The sequence below is a fragment of the Trichechus manatus genome, unplaced genomic scaffold (assembly GCF_000243295.1).
Source record: "Trichechus manatus latirostris isolate Lorelei unplaced genomic scaffold, TriManLat1.0 scaffold00087, whole genome shotgun sequence".
Classification (NCBI taxonomy): Eukaryota; Metazoa; Chordata; class Mammalia; order Sirenia; family Trichechidae; genus Trichechus; species Trichechus manatus.
Window position 1 is genome coordinate 2,794,478 of NW_004444023.1, and position 6,060 is coordinate 2,800,537.

Below are 6,060 nucleotides of genomic sequence, written 5' to 3' on the forward strand. Positions count from 1 at the left end.
AAACTGCCCCAGTCCCCCTCTCTCTGCTCCTTGGTCCCCCCTCTCTCTGACCCTAGATCTCCCCTCCTTCTGTGAGATGATAATGTTGTTGTATGCCATTGAGTCGATTCTGACTCATAGCGACCCTATAGGACAGAGTAGAACTGCCCCATAGGGTTTCCAAGGAGTGGCTGATGGATTCGAACTGCTGACCTTTTGGTTAGCAGCCGAGCTCTTAATCACCGTGCCACCAGGGCACCTCTCTCTGGATGCAGGATGATAATAGGACCTACCAATGAAATGTAGAGATCGTTGTTACTGTGGTTGTGTTCCTTGAGGCTTGTACACAAAGCCTTTGACCAAGTATCTTGGAATCAAGAAATCCTGGACGTCCTTATATCATTAGCTGCCTCATCTTGTTGCAAGCCCAGAGAAAGAGATAATGGATGCTAGATATCGTTTTTGTTGTTATTATCTTTGCTGACATCTTGCCCACAAAACACCCACTGAAAGGTTGACAACTAGTTGTTGTTGTTGCTGCTGGGTGCTGTTGAGTTGATTTTTGACTCGTGGCAACCCAACGTGACAGAGTAGAACTGCCCTATAGGGTTTCCTAGGCTGTAATCTTTGAGTCTGACTCATAGCCACCCTATAGGACAGAGTAAACTGCCCCATAGTGTTTCCAGGGAGCGACTGGTGGATTCAAACTGACAACCTTTTGGTTAGCAGCTGAATGTTTAACCACTGAGCCACCAGGGCTCCAATCTTTACAGGAGCAGATCACCAGGTCTTTTCTCCCTCGAAGGTGCTGGTGGGTTCAAACCACTGACTTTTTGTTAGCAGCTGAGTGCTTAACCACTGTGACACCAGGCTCCTTCTGATGAGCGGGTAAACCCTCAATTCCTAGAAGTCATTATCATTATCAATTGCTTGAAAGTGGGCAAACACCTTCCTCTCCCTGAGGCTCAGATTCCCAACCTATAAAATAGGATCATCCCAACGTGAGAATTCTCGACTTTCCTGGAAGGACAACTGTTTAGCTGGGTAACCTGGTGCAGATTCAACAGTGAAGACAGTGGAAGTTGGTGCTTTTGAGTAGATCCCAACTCAGGGCAACCCCACATATGTCAGAGTAGAACTGTTCTCTATAGGGTTTTCAATGGCTGGTTTTTCAGAAGTTGATCACCAGACCTCTCTTCCAAAGTGCCTTTGGGTAGACTAGAACTGCCAACCTTTTGGTCAGAAGCTGAGCACATTAACCATTTGCACCACCCCAGGACTCCAGGCAAATATTTTGCCTACATTTTACAAAATTTGTCCTTAGGAGGACGAGTTCATGAATCTCCCTGTTTCCACTGTCTCAGGGTCAACATTATTGCTCCTTGGAGAAGTGGAAGAGGGTAGAGGGAACCCAGGCTAGCAGGATGGGAGAGCAGGGCCCAGAGTTGGAATCCTGGGTCCCTACTAACAGCATGTAGGACCCTGGGTAGCTCACAGTGCCTGAGACTGAAGTTTTCTCATTTGTAAAATGTGAAAATATTTTACATTGTAAAATATTTATTTTATAAGATGATTTTTATAAATTTTCTTATGGAACACTGGGTTTTGGTTTAAGGTGATGGAAAAATCACACTGTTAATCAGTAAGGGTAAGGTTGCATAACCGATCATTGTAATTGCTGTCAATCAGTTGTACACCTGTAAAAAGTTGAATTGGCAAAAGTTGTGTGATAGATATATTTTTAACAACTACAAAAAAAAAAAAGAGTAGCTGCTGAGGCTGCTTATATACAATCACACACTTCATGGGATTTGGTTCCTTGGTTTGGAGGTTTAGCGTTATGATTTCACTGGACATCCCAGTTAATTGGCCTAATAACATGTTCGGTGCTTCTGTTCTACCTCGTAGTTAGTTGCATAGTGCCTGGGGTCTTAAAAACTTGCTAGCTGCCATTCAAGGTACAACAACTGGTCTCTATTCGCCTGGAGCAACAGAGGAAGGAGAGCCAATAATAAACCCTTTGCCATCAAGTCAATTCCAATTCCAACTCATAGCGTCTATATAGGACAGAGTAGAACTGCCCCGTAGGGTTTCTGAGGCTGTAAATCTTCATGGAAGCAGACTGCCACAACTTTCTCCTGTGGAACAGCTGGTGGGTTCGAATCGCTGACCTTTTGGTTAGCAGCTGAGCGCTTAACCACTGCACCACCAGGGCTCTTCAGAATCAAGAAAAGGAGGAGGAAATGGTATGTGTGACTAATTGCCTCCATGAATAACTACCTCCTTTGCCATGAGAAAAGAAGAAGTGCATGGTGCCCGGCTACCATTACTGAACATTTTGATCAGATTCTGTAGAAAAATCCTGATCAAAAAGGAGAAATGCAGTACAGATTTTCAAATTCTCATGAAATCCAGATTTTCTGGAGCCATGGGCTGGATGTATCTCTGAAACTATTGCCCTGAGATAATCTTTAAGCCTTAAGCCAAAAATATCCCCTGAAGTCTTCTTAAAACCAAACAATGGTTTAGCTTAGCTAGCAAAGAATGTTTGCCTTGAGCATTGTGCTCTTTTAAGATCTGTCTTTATGGGATCAAATTGATAACAGCAACTCGAAAGGTTAGATAGGAAGCTTAGGGGGCAGAGAGTTTACGTGAATGGGGGAGGAACAAGATGGAAAAAGAGGGTGAGAATGGTTGCATACCTCGAGGAATGTAATCAATGTCACTGAATTGCACTTGTAGAAATTGTCGAATTGATGTATGTTCTGCTGTGTATATTTTCAACAACAAAAAATAAATTATAATTTAAAAATAAATTTTAAAATAAAACATTTTTTTTTAGTTTCTCATACAAAAATTTATACATATATTGTTATGTGATCCTAGTTGCTCTCTCTGTAATGTGACAGCACATACCGCCTTTCCACCCCTGATTTCCCATGTGCATTCAACCAGCTCCTGACCCTCTCTGCCGTCTCATCTCACCTCTGGACAGAAACTGTCCATTTAGTCTCACGTAGCTACTGGAGCTAAGAAGCACACTCTTCATGAGTATCATTTTATGTCCCATAGTCCAGTCTAATCTTTTCTGAAGAGTTGGCCTCGGGAACGGTTTTAGTTCTGGATTGACAGAGTCCAGGGGCCATGATTTCTGGGGTTCCTCCAGTCTCCGTCAGACCATTAAGTCTGGTCTTTTTACATGAATTTGAGTTCTGCATCCCACTTTTCTCCTGCTCCATCAGGGTAAAATAAAACACATTTTATAAAACATACTTTATTTTTACAGAATAAAAGTGAACATAGTAATACAGCCTCTACTTCTCAGGGTTGAGTTGAAGATTTAACCACATCCTGCATAGACAAGGCTTGTGTAGTAGTTATCTATTGCTGTGCAAATTATCCCAAATTTTAGCACCTTAAAACAATAAACATTTATTATTTCACAGTTTCTGAGAGTCAGGAAGCCAGGAGTGGCTTAACAGGATGATTCTGACTCAGAGTCTCTCGTGAGATTGCATTCAGGTGTCGACCACAGCTATGGTCTCATCTGAAGGCTTGACTGAGGCTGGGGAATCAGCTTCCAAGGTAGCTTGCTCACACACACAGCTGTTGGCTGGAGGCCTCGGTTCCTCACCACAGAGGCCTCTCCACAGGGCTGCTTGAGCATCCTCACAACATGGCCGCTAGTTTTCCCATAGTGAGTGATCCAAGACAGCAAGGCAGAATCTGCAATATCTTTTATGACCTAGCCCTGGAAGTCACACCCTTGTCATTCCTGAAATATCCTATCGGTTACACAGGTCAGCCTGCTCAGTGTGGGAGGGTATCATACAAGGGCATGGATAGCAGGAGGCAAGGATTATTGGGAGCCATCTTGGAGGTAGGAATCCTGGTGGTGCAATGGTTAAGCTGGGATGCCAACTGAAAGATTGGCACTTCGAACCCACCTAGTGACTCTGTGGCAGAAAGACCTGGTGATCTGCTCCTGTAAAGATTATAGCCAAGAAAACCCTGTGGGTAGTCCTACTCTGTCACATGGGGTTGCTATGAGTCAGAATAGACTTCATGGCACCTAACAACAACAACAACATCTTGGAAGTAGGTAGTCCTGGGCGTACAAATGGTTTGCACTCGACTACTAACCTACAAGTTGGTGGTTCAAATCCAACCAGGGGCTCTGTGGAAGAAAGGCCTGGTGATTTGCTTCCATAAAGGTTACAGCCAAAAACATCCCATGGAGCTCAGTTCTACTCTGTAACACAAAGGGTCGCCATGAGTTGGAATCGACTTGACAGCAACTAATACCACCACCACCATGCTTTAGGAACTGGGGATATGGCAAGAAATAAGACACATAGCATCTCTGTTCTTGTGGAATTGAATTTCTAGGTTCCAGTCAGAGAAACTGACAATGAACAAGGAAACAGATCAGATAGTTTTAAGAATGCTGAGGAAAATAAATTGGGGTGACATGATAGTGAGTGGTTTTACTTATACCAGGGCGCAGTAGACCCTCAAAAAACATGTATTGAATGAACAGGAGAACCTCAACTGATGATAAATAAAAAACATCCCTTAGGAGACGGATGGAAAGAACAGGGATGAGAAGGAAGGGAGAGGGCAGGTATTAAAATAGATGCCATCCATTTTTTATTCATTTACTTATTTTTCAATTATTTAAATGAGCGTGTTGGGAATACTAAGGGAATTAGATAAGCCCAGTCCCTGCTCTCAGGTAGCTGACAGAGTTGGGGGAGACAGACAGGTAAACAAACATAGGAATATATTTTTTAAAATTTATTTTATTTGTTATTGAGAATATACATAGCAGAACATACAGCAATTCTACCATTTCTACATGTACAATTCAGGACATTGATTACATTCTTTGAGTAGTGCAACCATTCTCATCCTCCTTTTCTGAATTGTTCCTCCCCCATTAACATAAACTCATTGCCCCCTAAGCTTCCTATCTAACCTTTCGAGTTGCTTTTGTCAATTTGATCCCGTATAGATAGTGCTTAAAAGAGTACAATGCTCAAGGCAGACATTTTTTGCTAGTTAAGCTAAACTATTGTTTGGTTTTAAGAAGACTTCAGGGGATATTTTTGGTTTAAGGTTTAAAGATTATCTCAGGGAGAAATATGTTGTATTTAATATATGCTATGTTCTGAAGGACAGGAGAGAGAAAATGTGTGTGTGTGTATCTATGGGTATGTGATCACCAGTTTAGAGTATTGGATAGCTCCCTGGGAAATTATGTCTCAGCTGAGACATGGAGGACGAGGAGGGGAAAGGGGGCTTAGACTGGAAGTGAGGCATTCCTGGTCTGTTGTTGTTGTCAACATGTGTGTCACAAGTGCCATGCATTTCAGAGTAGAACTTGGCTTCATGGGGTTTTCAAGGCTGTGACCTTTTGGAAGCAGATTGCCAGGCCTGTTTACTGAGGAGCCTCTGGGTGGGTTCGAACCGCCAACCTTTTGGCTAGTAATTGAGTGCTTAACATTTTGTGCTTAACTGTCGGGGGAACTATGTACTAAAGATCTTTTTAAATCAGTTCATAGAGAACAACCTTATTCTTTTTATTGACGTCATAGCATCCCTTTGCATAGATGCGCCATTATTTACTTAACTATTTCCTTTGTGGGTGGATATATAGGTTGCTTCCACTTTTTGTCACTTATAAGTATGTTGTATTAGAAATGCTAGTATTCAACTGTATGCAAATGTCTGTTTGCAAATAACAACAACAAGAATAATCGCCAAGAGTTGTATGTTGTTGGGTGCCGTTGAGTCGATTCTGACTCAGGGCAACCCCACGTGACAGAGTAGAACTGCCTCATGGCATTTTCTAGGTTGTAATCTTTATGGGAACAGATCGCCAGTTCTTTTCTTGTGTGAGGCCTCCGGGTGGGTTTGAACCATCAACCTTTTGGTTAGGAGTTGAGCATTTAACTGTTTTGCTGCCAGGGCTCCTAACAGTTGTACAGCACTTACTGTGTGTGTTGGGTGCTATTCTATGCACCTTAAGCATTTAATCCTCACAACGACCTGCAGCTGTAAATGCTAGATTCATCCCCA